General features: G+C 42.1%; 1 long non-coding RNA gene across 1 annotated transcript; it reads left to right on the top strand.

Annotated features, from left to right (window-relative positions):
- Window positions 1-677: 677 nt before the first annotated feature.
- LOC125941904 (uncharacterized) lies at window positions 678-8,282 on the top strand. Its single transcript, XR_007464676.1, has 3 exons — window positions 678-839; window positions 7,162-7,311; window positions 8,120-8,282. It is a non-coding gene; the product is annotated as an uncharacterized LOC125941904 (long non-coding RNA).
- The last annotated feature ends 1,253 nt before the right edge of the window (window positions 8,283-9,535 follow it).

Genomic DNA, 9,535 nt, shown 5'->3' with positions numbered 1-9,535 from the left:
AAGTGCGCTACAGTCCCGGCGACCAAGTGTTGGTGTGGACCCCTGTTCGCCGCCGTGGCCTTTGTGAAAAGTTGCTCAGCCGGTATTTTGGCCCGTACAAAGTGCTGCGCCGCATTAGTGACGTGAACTATGAAGTCGTTCCTGACAGTGCGGCGCAAACACGGCGCCGACAACCACCTAGTTCTGACGTAGTTCACGTCGTACGCATGAAGCCTTACGTTGCGCGTTAGTGATTTTTACGCGCCCATTTGCACCTAATGCACTTACCTCTTCGTTTCTAGAGAGGTAGAGAATTGTTTCTAGCTACGCTGCTGTAGCTCTCGCTGTGTTCTGTGCGCGAGCATCTTCATTGAGCGTGTGTTGTTTTTTTTTGTTGTTGTTTTTTTTTCCTTTCCCACACCACTTCTTGAGCATCGAGCCGATGCTCTTTCCGAGGAAGGGGGGAAATGTCACCTGTAGTAGTGGGCATAGGGCAAGCGCAGAGGCGCAAGAAGAAAGAAGTGCGCGTGCTAACCGCCCCGCTCGATAGCTGCCTCTCGCTGCCGTTTTCGCCAGAGCCCCAGCCGCTCCCAATAAACGTCGTCAGCCCCTTTTGAAGACCCGTGGCAATATATATTGTGTTCTGCATTGTGTTGGTGATTGTTTCTTTCTAAAGAGGCAGCACTGTGATGGCAGTCTTTCTGATTAACCAGGATACTGCTGGCAGTGAGAGGTATGAGGCCATGAGTCGAATCTACTATCGGGGGGCTGGTGCTGCTATTGTGTGCTTTGACCTCACTGACCGGGAAAGCTACCAGAAGGCAAAGTTCTGGGTGAATGAGCTGCGCAAGCATGAAGAGGTGAGCATTGTCTTTTTTTTTTTTTCTGGGTTTACAGTATTAAAGAGATCTTCACACATGGGACTTCTCCTGGTGATAAGGAGTGGGATCATCCATTACGTTTCTAGTGAGTCTTCTCTCTCCCCCACGACAGCATGTTGCATCTTGACCTCTAGTCCACTTATGACAATCTCAGCTGTTACAAACAAAAATGCTTTGACCGTCACGATTTTTGTGCAAGCAGTGTCCTGTTGACCTCAGTATAGTGAATATGTGTAGACGCAAAAAATGTGATCTACTTGTGCATTCATGATAGCAAACCCACAAGCACGCTAGACTTGCCCAGGTAGCTGCACATGAAGCCATGCTGCTGTGTTTTGGCTGCATTCTTCAGTTGTTTCACTGTACGCAACAAACTAGGTCACAGTGTTATGAGGTAGCATACTTACTAAAGTCCACAAACATAGCTACCAGTTCCAAATTTTGCTTTGTCATTTTTCTTAACACTTGCTTACTTCCTTGCGCTTGTTAGAAATTGTTGACTGTGACTTCACCACTTTATCTTCCTGCATATCACCACAGCGTGCTGCTGTCCTTTTTTTGCCACCTAGTGCAAACTCAAACTACAACTACTGGATGTTAATATCACCCATGTATGCATTCAAGGTGACTTACTGCCGTTATGCCATTGAGCACGCAGTCACAGCAATTGAGGAACCAGCTGCTCATTTATACTGTGTATTTCTGTATTCATGACAATGGAAATGGTGAAAGTGGTGTGGTTTGAGGTCACCAAACTTTTAATTTTAGTCTGCTTCTTCCAGGCAGGATTTACTGGCAGCATGGAGGAGGATGATTCCAAAAACTTTAGAAGCGTTAGATTTAGTGTAGTGTCATGACCACAGACTTGTGGACACACATAATCAAGACACAGCCAACTTCTACTGTTGGACATTGGACTGATTCTACATTGGACTGATTTTCCCAGGCTGACAATGAAGCAATGTCAGCATTGCACAACCTTGCAAGAACAAAGAAATTGTCTACAAAATTCAGATTCGTGAACAGTAAAGAATTGAATGATGGTACTAACAATAATGTGGGAAGTCATTGCCACCATCTCTGAATGTTTTAACTGCACTTTCTTACATGTCATCTTTGGAGCAACTGATTCTCACCAAAGGCCTCTGCAATGCGCATATATTTAGAGTTACTGTATGGCTTCCCTTTAGGGGAGCCAGAGTTGTGCCAAGGTGCGCCATCTTGGGTTCGAATGTTATGCTGGAAAGCCACTCCTTGTACCCGTAGGAGTCGCGCTTTTTTTTTTTTTTTCGCTTTCTTTTTATTCAATATTATTTTGCGAGTACAAGTCGATCGCTCAACTTATGATTACGAACCTGAATTTTACACTTGTGTATCTTATTATTTAATTATTACTGAAAATGCAACCTGTGACGAACACACACACCAGCGCATTGTGGCAATGTCTGTGAGCCTTTCCAATTTCTATGTAAAGCATCAAATATAATCCTCTGTTTTCATAGATTAGCTATTATTCTTATTAGGAATGCTGTGATCACGGCTCGCGACAGCTAATAGACGTGAATGTATGTATTCTAAAATTAGCGCTGCACACATCCCACATTTCATGTGTGTAAAGTATGAAATTAATCATGATCCAGGTGAATGATGCGAGGAATTGCATACACTTATGCATTGTTGCAGTACGTCCCCCTATACTGCTATGTTGATTCTAGTGATTCTAGTATATTCTTGTCACGTTTTACATGTTGCGGATGAGTTTAGCCATGTTAAGGGTCTCGTATGTAGCAGACACACATGCTGACTAACGCTGCATGCCTTACGTGTTTATTGTACGAGTAAAGTTGTTGTAGGTACATTGAATTGTGCAACTTCTGGCAGTGCCGTGCTTACATAAAAAAAAACAAAAAAACTTGCACCTCGTCATAATGCAAGAGGTGTCAATGCATCGTGTGACGTTGATTCCGCAATTCAACCAAGAAGAAACCTGCGCACACACATTTTTTGACCAGCAATATCGAGTAGCAGCACCATTAATAATAACATTGCCTCTGTCAGTTGCGCTTAGCAGCCGGTTCCTGCAGCGTGTTGGCGTTGCCTGCGAAGTGTCAGCTTCTCCGCGCTGCAGTGTAGCTCGTTGTGACCATGTGATGGCGCTCGGCGAATAGTGGTGCTAGAGAGCCTACATGCAAGCTTTGTTTTAGGGTGCTGACATCCTTTGTAGGGGTACTTGCCGCTGCCAGCTAAATTGGCGGGTTAAGCTTTCCGACAAATTATAAGATGTGGGACTCAAAATAGCAAAAGACCAGCCAACAGACCACGTTTCCCGCAACCCTTGGTGACGTGAAACTAATTAACTTTTTTTCATAAACTTTGGCCTTGGCATCCAGAAACATATAGCGTGTCTGAGTGCAGTACACGGCACGTCTAGGTTTTAGGTAAACAGGCTAGCACGGAAAAATACCCTTTATATATTATGTACTAGTGGAAGGCAACGACAATGCTTAATGTTGTTCACATTCTTGGCGTGAGATAATACTACCACGAGCATGTCACCGTGCCTTATAACTTGTTACTTATATGTGTCGCACGACATGCAATAGAAAAAAAAAATAAGGTTGATGTGTTAAAATAAAAGGAAAAGGCAACTAGTATATTAAAGACGTATGCAGGTTTCATTAAGGAAATTTAATAGATGTGTGCCAACGTGGGTACATCAGAGTGTGAGAGAAAAAAAAAAGTAGGAAGCCTTCTAGCGAGATTGGAATCACAATGGCTACTCACCAAATTTTATGGTAAATAGCGGTCAAAATTTTGGTGTTATCACCACTCTAAAACAGGGCATGCATGTAGGCTCCCTAAGTGGCACTATAATTGCTGGAGGCAGCACGAGTGGAGCGCGAAAAACAAAAGGGAGCCTGTACAGTTACTCTACATATGTCTGCTCTGAAGTGCCTAGAAACAGCACAAATTTGTCCGCATTAAAAATGCAAGCTACCCTTACTAACAGCTTTTCGGCATAAACTTTCGTCTGAATTTCCACCTTATTTTCAAGCAGTCCACTTAGTATGAAAACTCATATATAGCAAACACATTATTCTGTATTATGGTAATGTTCAATAAAAAGCAGGTTTGACTGTATGTGGTGTTCAGTGTTGTCAGCAGTGTTCAGTGACACTGCTGTCTTCTGTCTCTTAATGTTACGCCTCTCATTTTTCAGTTCATCACTCGTTGCACAGTCCTTAACTTCTCTAGCATCTTTGTTAACCTCCAAGTTTCTGCCCCACTAGTAGAATGCAGTGAATATACACTTTTCTTTTTAAGGATAGCGGTAAACTGCCGGTCATGATTTGGTAATGCCTGCTGTATATGCTCCAACTCATTTTTTATTCTTCTGTAAGTTTCCTTCTCATCAGAATCCCCTGTGAGTATAACTAGCCTATATAAACTTACTCTAGCACAGATTCTAGAAGCTGACTGCCAATCGTGAATTTTAGTTCTATTGCCAGACCCTTACCTTAGTCTTCAGACCTGCTTTTACACTTTGTTGGCTAAGGTTCTCAGTCATTTGTTGCAAGTCATTTAAATTTTGCTGAACAGGACAGCGCCACCTGCAAACCACAGGTTGCTGAGATGTTCCTGCTGATCCTCCCTCCTAATCCTTCCCAGTCTAAAACAAATACTTCTAAGCATTCAGTGAATAGCATTGGAGAGATTGTGCCTCCTTGCCTTACCCATTTCTTGATAAGTAATTTTCTACTTGTGGAGAACCAAGTTAGCTGTGAGATCTTATGTAAATATTTCGCAAGATATTCACGTATGCTTCCTGGGGCCGTATTCTGAAATGTTCCACTTCGGCGATAGTTCGCATTCAGGTGCGTGCTGATTGGCTGGTTGAGCGAAATTGAATGATGTCAGGCTCAACAAGCCAATCAGCTCATCCAATTTTGCTGAAACAGCCAATCAGCGCGTGCCTGAAGGCAAATGGGGAACTATCGTCATTTGGAAGTGGAATGTTTCAGAATACGGCCCCTGTACTTTGATTATGCAATGCCTCCATGACTGCTGGTATCTCTACTGAATCAAGTGCCTTTTCGTAATCTATGAAAGATATATAGAGGTGGTTGCACTCTGAAGATTCTCATTTACCTAATTTATGACAGGGATGTGATCCATTGTCTAGAAGCCAGCCTGTTCTCTGTGTTGACTAAAATCAACTGTTTACCTGGTTCTATTGGAAATTTCCTTGGTGAATATTATGTACAATACCGAAAGCAAGTTAATGGGCCTATAATTCTGCACTTATTTAACCCTTTAAACTGCCACTACTGAGATAACTCGTGAAACCACCCACGCGCACCCCCTGCTACTCCCGAGTATACTCGTGTTGCTTTTTAAGCTCACTCCCTGCCACGCTCGAGAAAACTGGTGCAAAAAAAAAATGGCGTTCATGTCCCGCCATCCATGGAGAGGTCACCTAAACACATAGAACTTGTAAATTAAATTTTAGACAACGGATGGAGCGCACGTGTTTACACCCGCAGCGCTTTGTCTCGGCAGAGCGCAGCAGCCATGGCGAGTCAGCGCGCCCGTGCGTCCGTGCTTTGACGGACGAAGAAATTCAAGAACTGCTGATGAATATCTTTACGTGACCTGGGGAGTATCATGGTGCATTACTAGCATGAAATTTCCACTGAACCAGCATGAAAAAATACCCGGCAGGGGGTGAGGAGCAGTCAGAAAAGAAAAAACGGCAGTAGTGAAAGGGTTTAACGGTTTCCTTCTTATAAACTAGTAGGATGTTGCCATTCTTGCAAATCTCTGGTACACTTGAAGTCTTGAGGCATTGCGAATAAAGGGTTGCAAACTTTTCGAGTAGAATGTATCGCTTCCATCTTTGATCAAATGGCGTGTTATTCCATCTCCTGCAACGTTTCCTCTAGACATGCCTTGCAAAGCCCGTCTAATCTTATTGCTAGTTGTCCATGGAACTGAGACCTTCAGTGCAAAGTAAACAATTTGTGAGCTTTCTGTGGCTGCCCGTGTTATTAAAAGTGACGAATTGATAAGAGGGTCCAAGCAGTCTCTCAACATCTTCAAATCTTTTCCCAGCCACTGCAGTGGCTTGGTGACTGGAATTTGTTGCTGAGCATGAGGTTGCGTGTTCAATTGCTGACCACCATGGGCAGATTTCAGTGGGAGTGGAATGCAAAAATGCACGTGTGCTAAAATGAGCTCTGAAAGGTCTCCCAAATGGTCAAAATTAATCTGGAACCCTTCACAATAGTGTCTTCACAGCCGTGTTATTTCTATTGGGTGGTAAAACCACTTAATCATTCGAAATCATTGCCATAGTATAATCTAGGCTTACACACTGTGAAAAATACTTGTGAGAGGAGCAATCTAGATCTCCTCGGTCTGGCTTGTTGTCTTGGCTTGCTGTTGTTGACAGTTCTTGCGAACTGGTTCTGCTCTGGAGGACTTAGATTGCCTCCATAGTGCTTGTACTGGCGCCAGCAGCCTCTCGTGTACTGGGTGGGGGTCTACCCAGCATAAACTTACATACTTAGAATACTAGAGGAAAACCTGGCATGCGCCACCTGTTTGGTTGTCATCCAGCATGGGAATAATCAGCAGTACATAGATTTGCTTAAACATAGTTCTTCTAGTTTAGAACACCTTGTGGATTCTTGTATTAGCATTTATCAAGTTGACTTTTGTCAGCATTTAGTCTTATATGACCTCTTACTTTCTGCCATTGAATGGTTTTCAGAACATTGTTTCCAGAATTAGTTGATTCAAATATAAAAAATAATTGTGCACGGTGAAAGCTACTTATCATCTAGATTTACTATCATGCATACTCCAAAGTTCTATGATCTGTTTGTGCTAGAAATCATGCAGTGAAATGAAGTATTGGGGATTGTAAAACATAGAACTGCTTTGAACAAATGTGAAGCTAGTATGCTACACAATGGAAGCACAAAAAGGAAAAAAAGGTGCAATGTGTGTGTTATGCACATGGTAGACTGGTAACTGGTAGACAGAATTATGTTCCATCTGCGATTCTCATTGTGGCGAACAATTGCAGTGCCAAATTATCTTCTATTAACATTAGCCGGATACTGACTGTGTTTACGCAGCACTTCCACTAGTATGTTGTGAAAGGAAAAGCCAAAAGAGGCCATTGAATGTGAATGAAATGACTCTCTGCTTAAGCTAAAGTCAACATCCATAACATCATCATGCCACAAACTATTGAAGTGTAGCAATTAAGGTATAATTTCTTTTTTTTTTTCAGAAGTGCCAAATTTTTCTTTGTGGCACAAAAAATGATTTAATCAAGAAGAAGGAAAGTACAGGGCAATAAATCACCATGATGTGCTGGATTATGCTGATGAAATTGGGGCCAAAATGTTTGAAACCTCTAGCAAGACAGGAGAAGGCATTGGTAAGTGTTGATTCTTTAGCGGGTTAATTTCCCTCTTGAACTTTTTTTTTTTCCAGATTTTTCTTTTTTCATCACCTTCTGAGTATGAAGGCTCTTTGCACTCCCATAATGGAGTCAAACAATACAAAATTGGCTTACAGTTGAACCTTACATTGAATAGCTGTGAAGGGGAATGAGCACTTAATGAAAAGATGGACAACTCAAAATTCGTATTTTTGACAAGATATGCAGATTGTATATCTGTATGCATGCATATCTTGCGCCTCAGAAGGCTGAAAGCTGTGTATTAAACTTTGATGTTTAGTAACAATAGATTTGGTAAAACAATATCTGTGCCATAGAGATAAGAGCAGCAAACAGCCATACATTAATTTACCCACCTACTTGGCGTGCGCACAGTCATGCACTAACAGACACAGATGAACTCCAGACACTACTTTCAGTGAAACTTGAGCTGTGGTGAAGAGTTTTGAAATAGATAGCCAGAGCTCTTGAAACTCCGTTTTCATTTCATTTGTATGGCAGGCCTCTGAACTCGGTGGTTCATTTTCATGTTTCAATACGAGACAGGTTGAAAAAAAGAATGCTGCTTATTGGCTGCTTGATGAGCTGCAATAATTGTTATAATTCCTTTTATAATAGAGTAAGTTTTGAACATTTGTTGACATACTAGTACCCAACACTACAAAATACTACTGGAGATAAAAAAAATTCGGCAGGACCACTTGAGACCGCTTACATGTTGGAATGCGAAAGCATTATACCATTTGTAGACCTCGGAACATCATGAAACGCGCTCATTTTATAGATTCATGATGTGGCACCACCTCCTCCCCATTGGCTGTGCCGCGCTGTCACGTGCCCATTGACGCACACACTAGGCCACACCTTTAGTCAGCCGCATGGCTGCGACGTGACGTGTGCAATGACGCACGCACTAGGCACACCTTTAGTCGACTAGAACCATGGTGTCGGGGAAGCCTGCTCATCTCGCACCCCTTAGGCATGGGTTCGATTCCCACCCAGACTGAAATGTACCTAATTTTCATTTCAAAGCCATTAAATTACTTTGTTTACAGGAACCTCCCTGAGGAATTTGGCATGAATCCGAGCATTTTTTACGTGTTTTTACTCTTTGTGCTGTCGGCCATTTTTGGTACCTTCGCTCGGTCACGCTGACTACAACGGATTTTCGCGTTAATGGGGCATATAATGCTTTCGCATTAAAACAAAAAAATCTCTTGCTGACCAAGACGTGTCCATGGTGTTGTAGAGTACATTGTACATGGTGTTGTAGAGTGGACCTGTTAAGCAAACTGATTTTGTTGCCATGTGTTTTAGTTGGGAATCCCAGGACATGTGCGCAAAAAAAAAAAAAAAAAGACCTAATGCCTTAAATTTAGTTGCAGTGTTCATAGGACTAGCAAATAGAGTTGGTGATGATGTTTGATATATTAATCTTTTTGCTCGAAACGTGACTGTCTCAGCGAGTGCACAGCACCTCCACCCCATTGTAATAATAAAGTTTATTGCGGTGGAACATGGGTGAACGGGTAAAGGTAAAGGTAACTGTCGCAGAGTTGCACCCAAGCGCAGCAACCACGAGCTCATATTGCCATTGGCAATGTAGTTTATTATTATTTATTATTTCCAAATACTGCGGCCCTTAATGGGGCTATCACAGGAGTGGGAAAACACAGCCACATGCATTCACACTCGCACACAAAATTACTAGTGATAAAGAAAGCAGCAAAAAACATTAAAATACAAGAAGGCTAATCAAGAAACTGCTCCTCATGAAAGCAGGTTTGGAGAGCATTCAGTTGCATTCAAGAATTCCTTCAAGTGTAACATTGTTTAATAGTCTTATGGAAAACTATTTAAATGTATATTGATGTAAGTGTAAATGGCAATTGCTCATGACGTTTTCTTGTAGCTAATGACTTTGCACGTTACAGGTAGATGTTGGACAAGGCGTAGTAGTGTGAGCAAAGCAGGGAGTGCAGGAGCTTTAGAGACTCAATGTGTGCTGGCAGAGGAGTCAAGCCTAGAACATCCTTATGAGTGAGACGATGGTGAAGAGTTTTCATCAGAACGGGGATTATAAAATGAATAGCTTTTTTTCTGAGCAGCTTTTGAATAGCTTTTTTATTAATATAGGAAATTGTGTAGGGGTTCCAGATAGTGTCCAGCATATTCAAAATGGGTTCTTATGAGAGTATTT

The sequence above is a fragment of the Dermacentor silvarum genome, unplaced genomic scaffold (assembly GCF_013339745.2).
Source record: "Dermacentor silvarum isolate Dsil-2018 unplaced genomic scaffold, BIME_Dsil_1.4 Seq5950, whole genome shotgun sequence".
NCBI classification, from domain to species: domain Eukaryota; kingdom Metazoa; phylum Arthropoda; class Arachnida; order Ixodida; family Ixodidae; genus Dermacentor; species Dermacentor silvarum.
Note: the sequence above shows the minus strand (reverse complement) of the source record. Positions and strands in the feature narration are given on the sequence as shown.